Consider the following 13,409-nt stretch of genomic DNA (forward strand, 5'->3'; position numbering starts at 1 on the left):
ATATCGAGAAATAGAAAAATAAAACTCTACAAAACAATAATACGCCCAGTCCTAACATACGGTTCAGAGACCTGGACTCTAACAAAAAATAATGAAAACATGTTAGGATGTTTCGAAAGAAAAGTACTATGGCGAATTTATGGAGCAGTTAAAGACAATGGAATACCCCTTTGGTTTTCTTGGTTATCCTTAAAAGCATACTGTTTGTTTTTTTTTTAAGTACATCTTTGTTTTTAGGGTGTATCCTTAACCAACAATTGTATAAAATGCAATTTATTATAATCTCGTATGCAGATGTATTTTATAGATGCAATATGTTTCTCAATATTATATTAAGACCTGCTTTCTTTCTATACTTCGACCGCCTTCTATTTTGCCTTGAAGGTTCGGTTGTAGTATTCTATATCGATTTCCTCTCGATATATGTCACAGATAAGACATATTCCTGTATTTAACAGTGTTTACAGTGCACAGATTCTAAATGTGCCGGTGGGAGATGGCTTCTATGCGCTGTATTATAGTCGATGTATGAGAGAAAGTTTTCAAAATAACGAAATATCAAATAATAATATAAAATTTGTTATTTCATTACTTCAAAAACTTTTTCTCTCATACACCAACTATAATACAACGCATAGAAGCCATCTCCCATTGGCATATTTAGAATCTGTGCACTGTAGTAATTATCTATCTTTGTTGACCTTCCTTAGTATCACCTCGTTAGTTTTTCTTGCCGCCCAAGGTATCTACCACATCCGCCTGTTAAATATAACGCTTTATCTCAAAATTTTAATGCAATATAAACAAACTTTTAACTGCTTTCCAAAAAACTAGATGCTATAAGCAGAACTAGCGCCCTCTATAAGAGACAGATATAAAACAAATTTATGGGATGTATCAGCTTCCAAAACATATTCGTACAAAATTGCATTACAATGTTGCCAGAAGTTTCGGCAAAATCGCAAAAAATGTGTAAATTTTTTTTTCTTTAACGCACTTTATCTTCAAAACGGATGGTGTTACAAAACCTTTTTTACTAAACAAATCACAATTATTTTTCAGTTTTTTATCTATCCTACAGACTGGGTTACCTTTTTTGAAACACCCTGTATACTGAAATATTACTGGTGCTTGAATGCGATAGCCAATAATCTTTTATTTTGGTTCGCCTTTGATTTTTTTATCTTCTTGACAACTGTAATTGCTCTTTAATTACCATTAATTGGTCTGAAACCTATTACAATCTGTCGAATAATTAAATTCAACCTATGTATAAAACAAGGAAACAATTTCTCTGAAAATCATTTTGTCCTTCCAAAAAATATAGAAAACTGCAATTTCACGGAAAATTACGCACCCAACGACACGGCCATTATTCAGCAAAAAGTCCATCTCTCTCGTCAACAAAAAGAGCAATTGCTAGAGACCTAAAGGCCGCTCATTCTGATCAGACATTATTCTTCTCACGTTTTTAATTGTTTAACATCCTACTCATCCAGCTTCCATCCAGTGGTAGATCAAATGCGTTTATCGTGAGCGGTGGAGGGCACACGACGGAAAATTTCGACAAAGGAATGGAGAAATGGACCGTTTACCTGAAATGGGTCGCCGAAAATAACAATGAAGGTGAACTCTTGCAAGAGATTTCAGAAATCCGTTTTTGATGGTTGACATTAACGTTTTTACTAAAGGGAATTTTGGCTTGTTGCCTTTGAGATCGTGTTTTCTATGTACTAAATAGTTACCGTTTGCTAAACTAAGATAGATTAGTCCTGAGGATTAATGTTTATTTACATTTATTATGAGTTATGTAAAAAATCACTGGTAAAAGGTGGTATGATCGTAAAAGTCATGAGTCCTGGTACTCCTTGTAGATATTAATAAATGAAATTATTAGCGAGAAAAAGATATTTCACAACTAGAACTAAGCAGTAACGTTGTTATTATTAAAAAAGACAGCAAAAATCTACAACCCTATTTAATGTTATGCATAAATTATTAATTATCCGGAAACGCATTTTTGCGTTTCGTAGTGGATAACGGAACTAAATGGAAACAAATTCATTAATATCAACACTGGATCAAAAAGATGGATTTAGAAATAAATTCAGCACAAGTGATTATCTTTTAACTATACAATTAGTAATGGAAAAAGCAAACGTATATCACCGTCAAACTTATAAACCAAAGTGATTCTAATAAACTAAACTAGGGAGTGAAACATGGAGGTGCTATATCACCAAAACTGTTTTACTAAAACATATAGCAGGTATTCACTAGGTCTATACAAGCTTGATAAGTGTTCCAGAATTTTGGAATAGGTATTATAAATCATAAAGAAGAATTACTAAAGAAAACTTTTAAGTTTTAAATACCGAATAGATACAAATTGGCGCAGTCGGTCCCAAGTCTAGACAAAGGAGGAACGTTGAGCGATAGGCCGACGACTTGTTATCGTATTAAGAACCATTATCAAAACGCCGATATACGGTTTCGGATCAGGACTGAAATTCGAAGACGAACTATGCAAAGTAAACGCATAATAAATATAGGTACATGGAACGTGGGGCATCCAGAAAGTTAATTTTTTGTATTAACTCCACATTTATCTATATAATCTCAACCTAAATCTTTAGGTAGATAATAGACAATCAATAATAGGACTGATAAAAGTATAATGAGATACAGGAAGGCATTCAGTGATGCACACCTTATTTAAACTTGGTCTTCAATATTGACTTTTATTTAATATTGAAAAATTTTAAAATCTGAGAAAATTAGTACAACGATAAAGAGGCCATAGTAGACCACATTTCCTCACTGACCAAGGTTATTGTAAAAGAGAAATTAGTCTATAATCAATAATTACATCTTCAATATGTACACCTATAGAAGGCCTATGATAGTATCTCCCTAACTAAACCATAGGAAGCGTTGGAAAAAACCAACAAAAATAGAGAACTAATAAAAGCTGTGTTAAAAAGACATATGAGAAACTTAAGCCAAAAAACAAAAATAACCATATACAAAACCCTTATACAACCAGTGTTGACATATGGATCGGAGACATGGACCATTTCCAAGGCAGATGAAAACCTCCTGCTTATATTTGAACGAAGGATCCTGAGAAGAATATTCGGTGGCATCTGTGAAAATGGTGTTTGGAGAAGGAGGTACAACTACGAGATATATCACAGATATAAACATATATTTGGTGGTAAAGGCGTAATATCTCTTATAAAAATAGGAAGACTAAGATGGGCAGGACATCTGGCTAGATCACAGCAGAACAACCCTCCTAGAAGAATCCTTATGTCACAACCTGTGGGAAGTAGAAGTAGGGGTAGGCCAAAACTCAGATGGAGAGATGGTGTAGATGAGGATGGTAGAAAAATAGGCGCAGCAAACTGGCAACAGTTGGCAATGGATAGAACTGACTGGCGTAATAGACTTGGGAAGGTAGAAGCTCTTTTATAGGGCTGTAGTACCAATGATAATGATGAATAAAAGCTGTTCAAACAATCTACTACGACGCAACAATGAAATACAAACAGAGAAAAAAGGTTAAAAAGGATTCAGAGCAAAAACAGGTTCTAAGTAAGGTTGCTGATTGTCACCCACATTGTTTAAAATTTTTTTAGAACAAACATTAGAACAATGGAAGAAGAGATGCAGAAAATGGAGGTTTCCTGTTAAAGACTATACACTGTATCTCTTTAGTACTGCACAGGACCAGGTATTAACTCTAAAAGAGTATGATGACCTGGATTATATGATAATAAAGCTTATAGAAGATGCCAGACTTCCCAAACAAATGATAGAATGGAAATCAAGTCATAGAGCAAGTAATTAAATACATATACTTGGGCAAGTTACAAAACGGAGTATAGAAAATTGTATCGAGGAAATAAAAAGAAGGAAACTAGCTCAGGAATTTTTTTTTAGACTCGGACATCAACGCTTACCAAGGACAGAAAACGTAGAAATTGCAGCGAAAATAAGGATCGATGAATAGTAAAAATATAAATGTTTAATATTAAGAAAATGATATACAGATTGAACGAATTTAAAACGGAACATACGAAATCAATGTATTTCGGCTCAACTCCGCTCTAGGTGGTTGGGCAACAAAAGGTTGTCAAATAATTATATTATAAAAATCCAATACTTCAGCGGGCTGCTGGATTCTGAATTCATTCAAGAACAAGTTAAAACTCCACCCAAATAGGTTGCCTAGAATAACTGTGAAAACTAGACTACACAAGCAGTTATTATGCTGTCAAACCACTTATCGCTTCCTTATAGTCCAAGAGATAGAGCCGAAATTTTGAACTGATCAGTAATATGACATTTCTCTATTGGAATTTATTCATTGTAACTGGGTTAAGACTTTGCCTTACAGGCGGACGCCCCTCGTGGTACAGGGGGTGGCTGTACAGGGATGAAGTTGTAATTTTTTTCGGAAAAATTAACGATCGATAATATGGCTGAAAATTTGCCCAGAGTAAGATCTTGGTATAACTAGACGAAATCCCAAAGGGCGGACGCGAGAGTGGATACATAAGGGGTGGCGGGCAGGGGTGAAATTGCAATTTTTTGGGGAAAAATTAACGATAAGTAATATGTCCGCCATTTTCATGGCTCATTATTTAGCCGCTAAAAACTCTAAATCCAAAAGATCGGACAGCTGGGTTGGTACAGAGAGCCATAAAACGGGGTCAAATGTACCACCTTGCCTGCGCATTTTAGGTTTCGGTAACAATTTTCAAACTGATTTTATTATGATATTTTTATACCAATTGATTTGAAAATTTGTATGCTCACTTCTGTTACTATTCTGAAAAGCGCCAAGTGGAGTTTTCCTCAAAATTTTCCAAAAAAATTTCCATAAATGAAAATTTTCGTAATTTTTTGAGGTAAAATCTAATTTATAGAATCCTTTCGATTTTCTGTAAGTTATACCATGATTTTTTTCCAAAAATTTTCAAACGATTTTTCCGATAAGAAAAAAAAATTTAGAAAAACTTTTCTAAAACCTTTGATAAAACTCTACGTCATCGTCTGAATCTTTTATAGAATATTTTGTAGTTTTAAACTGATATTATGATAATGTTTTTTTTTCAAACTAAAGTCATATTTACTTTACAAATCACATTTTTTTCTTAAATATAAATATTTTACGAATTAATTTTTAATTGAATAAATTATTTGATATTTGATATTTTATTAAATTAAAGTAATCTTATAATGTTAACTATTAAATATTTTTGGTATAACAAATAGTAATTTTACTTATATTTTATTACAATAAAAAGGTTTTTAAATTTATATTGCATAAATAATGGTTGTTCAGATATAAGAAAAATTTGATTTATTATTACATTAATAATCAAATACAAAATATATTATTTCTATTTATCAATAGGTAAAATTCAGTTTGTAGAATTCCTTTAACATTTTACAAATAATTATTAATAAAAATCAATTTAATAGTGGAATTATCAATTTTTTAAGTTTTGAAATTTACTTTGTAGATATTTTCAATATTTTTTTTAACTTTCAAATTGATTGAATTTTTTTTTCATTAGTTAATTATAATTTAATAAATTCTGTTTGGACATTAATTTTGCATCATTATTATTTTAAAATATTAAAATAATAATGATGCGCGTTCCATTTAGATCAGTAATTCTAGACGCATGCGCTAAATGTAATAAGTATCAAGATGCTTTTATCCAACTTGGTGAAACTGACTTCGATTGTAATGAAGTTTTTGAAACCTTAGAAACTTTCATATGTCACTTATATGGAACAGGACTGACGAGAACAATTCCAAAAAGAAAAGTAAACGATGTCAGATTTTCACTATTTAACCGGCAGTATAAGTTGCATGATGTGAACGAGCCTTTTAAAAAAAAACTAAAAAATTTCGATGCTTCAAGCTTACCACCATGTCAAGATGAATTACACCAACATCTACTGCGAGCCCATTATATTTCAAATATTTGGACAAATGCTCATAAAAAAGTACCAACAGAATTGATTGTTGAAGAACATGATTGGGAGTTTGAAGATGAAACATATAAATTCAAATGGTTTAGTGGACCTCAGATGCCAGAATCAGTTCGAGAAGTAGTGATTGAAAATGAAGCAGATAATGAATGTGATATTATTGAAAGTGAAAGTGACGAAGATGATGAATGTGATGACATCAATGAGAGTGAGAAAAATGACGAAATTTTTAAAGTTTTTCTAATTTTTTTTTTCTTATCGGAAAAATCGTTTGAAAATTTTTGGAAAAAAATCATGGTAAAACTGACAGAAAAATCGAAAGGATTCTACAAATTAGATTTTACCTCAAAAAATTACGAAAATTTTCATTTACGGAAATTTTTTTGGAAAATTTTGAGGAAAACTCTACTTGATGCTTTTCAGAATAGTAACAGAAGTGAGCATACAAATTTTCAAATCAATCGGTATAAAAATATCATAATAAAATCAGTTTGAAAATTGTTACCGAAACCTAAAATGCGCAGGCAAGTGGTACATTTGACCCCGTTTTATGGCTCTCTGTACGCTCCCAGCTGTCCGCTCTTTTGGATTTAGAGTTTTTAGGGGCTAAATAATGAGCCATGAAAATGGCGGACATATTACTTATCGTTAATTTTTCCCCAAAAAATTGCAATTTCACCCCTGTCCGCCACTCCTTATGTATCCACTCTCGCGTCCGCCCTTTGGGATTTCGTCTAGTTATACCAAGATCTTACTCTGGGCAAATTTTCAGCCATATTATCGATCGTTAATTTTTCCGAAAAAAATTACAACTTCATCCCTGTACAGCCACCCCCTGTACCACGAGGGGCATCCGCACGCAAGGCAAAGTCTTAACCCAGTTACAATGAATATATTCCAATAGAGAAATGTCATATTACTGATCAGTTCAAAATTTCGGCTCTATCTCTCCGACTATTAGGCAAGCTCCTCTTTCCTTTAAAGGAGACAGATAGTTGAACGATATTTTATACAATGTCTATCACCGGGTATGGATTTATTTTTGTCCAAGTTTTATATTGGTCCACTATTTCAAATGCAGTTCAAACAGACATATATTAAATTGTATGTTCCGTTTTAAATTCGTTCAATCTGTATGTTTTATTATTAATCCTTGATTGATAGGATTAATAATAAAACCAAAGTTTCTGATTCGGATTTTGTTTAATATAGTCATATATTTGTTATGAGTCCATGTAGAAACTGGACTACAGTCCGAACTTACCTTTAATCGTGTAATTAGCGCCATCTCTCTCTGATCTCCCCTCACCGAAACCGAAATGTGGTACACGCGGATTATTGCAATCATAGACGTCGCCGCAGATTTGCCTAATGTCCTTTCTAATAATGATTTTATGCTCGCACGCTAAACTTAATATCTTTTTGGACTTCCTGGTGAGATAATTATATGAAAATATGGTGTGGTAATGTTATCTTTAAATTTCCTAGATAGTGTATCCATATTCACGTTATTTATAATGTTTTCATAGCTAGATAGGTTTGTTATTCTAGTGTATTGTACGTATTGCTGAGAATGTGTTATTATTTAAAATATAAATACATTAAAAGGTAGTAATGTTGGTCTACTTTAGAAAAAAAAACTAGAACATAACAAAATATTTTCAAATGCATTAAGACGGAACATAATTTTATTCTATAAAATCTGGAAACGAAATAGAAATGAAGTTAACAATTAAAATCAGATAGAGAACTAAACGACATTTCATGTGCTGTAATAATTTATCTTCCAATCTTATATATAAACGTAAAGCTACGATTAATACTAATATAAAAATTAATATTAAACTCACCAGGCTTCCTAGTTGAACCGCGTCGATTATTACTGCGAGGAGCTTTCGACATCCTTTCTGATGTCTTCATCAGGGCTTCCCGGATCTCAGTCTCCTAAACCCCAGACACTGCTACACTACTAATCACTGCACTTCTGCTACTGGGAACATCGGAAGGTTTATTTAAACTGTCGATGGTAACGTGGTTTGGGTGGGAGTTGACACGTACATTTCCGATGGAGGAATTTTGATTGGAGGGTGGAGCGGACGATATTTTCTTTATGAGAGGTCTCCATGTCGAAGGTAACCGTATGCCGTCATCTTTTTTATTGAGACAATTTGGCCTTTTTAAATCTCTATGGCTTCTTGGATAATTCTTGGTTTATAGAAGCGGACGGGGGCTATGGTTCTGGAGTTTTTAAAATCAATTTTGTGAGCTGTATCACCTATGAGCTGAAATTAAATCGGAATTGCGAACAGAATTAGAATTTTGATAAATCTATTTTGGATTCAACGATTTGTTTGGCCTATATAAGATCGGACAGTCAGCACAAGGAATTTCATAAATTTCGTGTTGTTCGTTTGGAATGTTATCTTTGATTGATCGGTCAAAACATGAAAGTTTTTGTCTTTATTCCTCCTGTCAGAATCAAAACTAGAAAAAAGTCTATAATAATAAATAAATAAAAATGTTTATAATATACAGTTACGAAACTGCAACACCACTGAGTTTCTAAAGCCAAATTTTGTGTAGTCCACTTGTTGCTCGCACTTCTTGTATATACGGGCGTGTAAGACTCTCAAGAACGTTTTAACCTTTTAAGTATCTCTGGTATTATAGCGACGTATACGCGTGCTTGATCGACTATGAAAAGGCATTTGACAGAGTTCAACATCAAAAGATGACAAACATTTTAAAAGAAGCAGACCTGGATGACAAAGACCTCAGAATCATTTCAGAACTCTACTGGAATCAGACCGTATACATGAAAATTTACGGAGAAGAAACAGATCACATAAAAATACTACGTGGAGTTAGACAGGGATGTATCCTATCGCCGTTGATATTTAATATGTACTCAGAGAAAATTTTTAACGAGGCTCTTTACGGAATAGACGAAGGCATCCTTCTAAATGGTGAAAGAGTAAACAATGTTAGATATGCCGACGACACCATGGTGATAGCAGATAGTTTAGAGGGACTTCAGAGGCTAATGGACAGAATAAACGAGTACAGTCAACATTAATACCCACAAAACGAAAAAAATGATTCTCAGCAAGGAGAATATAAATGTGGCTCATCTATACATTAATGAGACGCAGATAGAGCGAGTAAAACAGTATTGCTACCTGGGAACTATTATATACGAACAGTGGAGCAATGTACAGGAAATAAAGTGCCGCATAGGAAAGGCAAGAACGGTCTTTAACAAAATGAGTGCCATCTTCAAAAGTCACAACATATCCCTAGATACAAAAATGAGACATTTGAGATGCTATGTTTTCTCTGTATTGTTGTACGGGGCGAAGGCATGGACGCTTACAGACACCACTATTAAAAAACTTGAAGCATTTGAGATGTGGCTTTATAGAAGAATGCTGAGAATATTATGGACAGCAAGGATCACGAACAAGGAAGTTCTAGAAAAAATGAAGAAGGGGCCAGAGATTGTATTTACGATCAAACGCATAAAATTGCAATATCTGGGACACGTTATGAGAAATCAGCACCGTTACTCTCTGCTGCAGTCTATATTGCAAGGTAAAGTCAAAGGTAAGCGAGGACCTGGTAGAAGGAGAATATCATGGCTGCGGAATTTAAGAACATGGTTTAAGAAAACCTCAACGGAGCTGTTTCGAGCCGCAGCGAGCAAGGTCATGATTGCCAATATGATTTCCAACATCCGAAACGGATAGGAACTAGAAGAAGAAGAAGGTATTACCCTTGTACCACACATTTTCGCCAGAGTAAATGAGTAGTACAACTTAACTTAAAAACATTGTAGTGGTACAACATTTGTACCAGTAAATTCTAGTGTGCTTCTTTTTTGCAATTAGCACGTGGCTGAATGTGTTTTGTTATTTTTTCTTCAAAATTTGACCATTGAGGAGTGTTGTTATTGCTGTGGAACAGTAAGACAAACAAGAAAATATTTTCCAAAAGCACAGTAGTAGATGCTAGAAAATATAAATTGGTGAAATTGGTGGAGTTGTCTGCAATAATATTACTATAAGTAAGTGGAAAGATCGTGGCTCAAAATCTGTGATCATCTGCAGCAATATGCATAATCATGGCAGAAACTGGTTTTGTTTTGAGAAAATCAAAAACTGGAAAACGAGAAAACATCCGCTGTTCTGAAACATTGTAGACTACAACGTATATGGGTGGTGTTGACCGGTTTGACCAACGAATGCAGACATACTCAGTAGCGTGGAAAAGTCGTCGATGGTGAATAAAGTTATTTTATTACCTTTTTGACACATTCATAGTCAATTCTTACATACTTTATAAAGAATCCTTAGGCAAAGTGACAGTAGAAAAAAAGCAATATCTCACCTTGAATATAAATCCAAATTGGCTACCAGTCTTATAAAAGATTTTTCTGTGAGAAAAAAAAAATTGGGAGGCCATTGAACATGGAGTATTTTCAAAATGTTGGTCATTTGCCGCAGAAAACCACGCGAAGACGATGCCAGCAGTGCTCAAAAACGGGATTACAGAATCGCAGTGATATAGAGTGCGTAGACTGCAAAGTGGCTTTGTGCTTGGATTGTTTTAAACCATATCATTCTAGTGCCTGAAATATTATTTTTATTATTATATTTTTGTTTGTTTATTACAATATTGTGCAGTACTTTTATATTATTTAAAGTCCTATAGGTACCTATTATTGATACACTTTGTATCATTTGGTACACCCTATGCACCAGAGAAACTAGCATGAAAACTATTCCTTGATTGAACTCTAGTAAAACGATTGACCAGCATTGTTTTCATAGAAAAAACAAAAATATATTCAAAATCTAGTAGCTGATGTACTAACTATAGTAGGTATTCCAAACTATTATCTGAAAAACTTTGAAAAAAGTTCATCGTAATAAACTTGCGGCTTAAAGGGTTAAATTGATATTTATTTAATAGATTTTATAAATAAACATCAATTTCGATATTTCACTTCTGCCAGGCGTCCTGTAATTCGTCTACTATGAAAAACAACAACAACCGTCATCGATAAATAAATACAGATCCTGTGTAGACACATCAACTCAACTATCATTTGTAGAGACCAACAATTTTCCAACAAAATAGATATTCCAGCCAATAATAGAAAATTTGCTATCGAAAGTTTTGTGACTAAGCATCGCATGCAAACAATGGCCTTTATATTGCAAACAATCTGGATAACGTCGGAAAGGAAAAACGGGAAGTTGGTAGGAGTTGGTATCTCGTGTAAACGACGAGCTTTGTGTACCATTTGTGTGTACGAACAGACTCGAAAACTTGGAGTAGGCGGGAACGTGACCCGTGCGTTGTAATGCTTAAATTAAGGATTAGGTTTCTCTTTGATTAGACGTGACTTTGTTTGAACCGGTGTCTGGACGGCGAGTGTTTGCATAACTCTATCGAATTTATGTAATTCGTGATCGTAAGTTGTTTTTGAGTGAAAATCATCGGTGTGAAAGTAATTTATTTAACACAAAAAAATCATTATTTACCTTACTTTTTCTTCTGGATTGATATTTCCATTTCTTATACTGCCTGTCGACATATTTTATTTTTTATCGTAATTTCAACATGTCTTAGACGCTAATCGAAAGGAACAGCTCGCTCATGTTCGCGTCCGAGATATTTTATCTCAATTTATAACTTCGTAATTGAGATTAGAATCAATGACAATGCCAATAATTTTCTAATCGCGCCATTTAATCACATGAATTATTGTCCTTTCGGCGTTCCTTGTGACTTTCTCGTTATTTTGTAGCAATCGCATGAGACGGAGCCTTTCTACAGTGACAAAAACAGGTTTTTGGCGGAATTGCATTGCTCGATTATAATAGTACAGGGAATAGTTTCTAGTTTTTATTTTATTTTAATTTTGACTTGATAACATGTATAAGGCTAACGATCACATGAAGCGAAAGAAGAAATGGCAAAAGTTTAATCACAAACATATACAAATCTATATGATCGAATTGAGAATGTTAAAGTTGAAGTAAAGATATGTAAAGTAGCCAAAGATAAAGCAAAATATTTTAGGCTTAAAGTGAAAAAGTTCCCGGGGGTATTCCAATTTTATATTTTTTATGGTAAGCCAAGTGGACTACAATAATTGTTCAAATCAGTTGTTTAGATCGAAAGTTTTCGGTCTTAAGTTTTTTTAGTTATTTATTTACGTACTTACGTCATTACAATAAAAACACATGGAATTCTTTTTCTTAGGGTGCATGTCCGTTCCGACCGTTGGCGATCATTCTGGCTACGATGACTTTGTTGGTTGCTATACGGAATAGCTATGTTAAGGTATTTTCATACCATGCTCTCAGGTTAGCAAGCCAGGATATTCTTATTCGTCCTGAGGCCCTTTTTCCTTCAATTTTACCTTGTAAAATGCATTGGAGTAGTGCATATCTGCCTTGATTTCTCATTATATGCCCCAAGTACTGCAGCTTACGGCTCTTCACGATGTTAACCAAATCCGCGGTTGTGTTAATTCTCGGTAGTACTTCTTCATGGGTCACTTTGTCTGTCCATGGTATCTTTAGGATTCTTCTGTATAACCCTAGCTCAAAAGTCCGAAGTTTTAATAGAGTTTCCGCCTTCAATGTCCACGTTTCTACTCTGTACAGAAGCACTGAGTACACGTAACATTTAAGGAGCCTTATTTTTGTTTCTAGGGTGAGATCATGGCACTTGAACACAGAACTCATAGTCAAGAATGCACTTTTGCCTTTTCGATGCGACATTTAATCTCTTGGGTATTGTCCCTCGACTCATTGATTATAGTTCCCAAAAAGTTGTACTGTGAGACAAGTTTAACTCTCATTTGGTTCACATACAGATGTGCTCCAGTTATGTTTTCCTTGCTGATGATCATTAGCTTGGTTTTGCTGGTGTTTATATCTAGTGCGTATGTTCTACTTGTTTCCGTTATTTTGTTCATTTTTGCAGCCTTTCTACGGTATTGGAAAACACGATTGTATCACCTTCATACCACAGATTATTGAGCTTGACTCCATTTATTGAGATGCCTTCATCAATATATTTTAGAGCCTCTTCAAAAATGTGCTCCGAGTACAGATTGAATATCAGTGGTGAAATTATGCACCCCTGTCTCACTCTCCTTAAGTTTTTGACTAGATCTGTATATTTTCCATCTACTCGGAGCACCGCTGATTGATTCCAATACAAGTCAGCTATTATTTATAGGTCTCTTCCATCAATCACTGTCCTCTTCAGCACTTCCATCATTTGTTCATGTTTGACTCTCTCAAAAACCTTCTTCTAGTCAATCAGGCGTGTAAAAGCATCACAACTGACATCTCTACATTTCTGAAACAATACCTGCA

The 13,409-nt window shown here is 34.1% G+C and overlaps 1 protein-coding gene across 4 annotated transcripts in view; it reads left to right on the forward strand.

The window, feature by feature from the left end:
• btsz (bitesize) overlaps positions 1–13,409 on the forward strand; it is a 513,708-nt gene that overhangs the window by 70,081 nt on the left and 430,218 nt on the right. The gene's annotated exons all lie outside the window — the stretch shown is intronic.

This window comes from Diabrotica undecimpunctata, chromosome 4, assembly GCF_040954645.1.
Source record: "Diabrotica undecimpunctata isolate CICGRU chromosome 4, icDiaUnde3, whole genome shotgun sequence".
NCBI classification, from domain to species: Eukaryota; Metazoa; Arthropoda; class Insecta; order Coleoptera; family Chrysomelidae; genus Diabrotica; species Diabrotica undecimpunctata.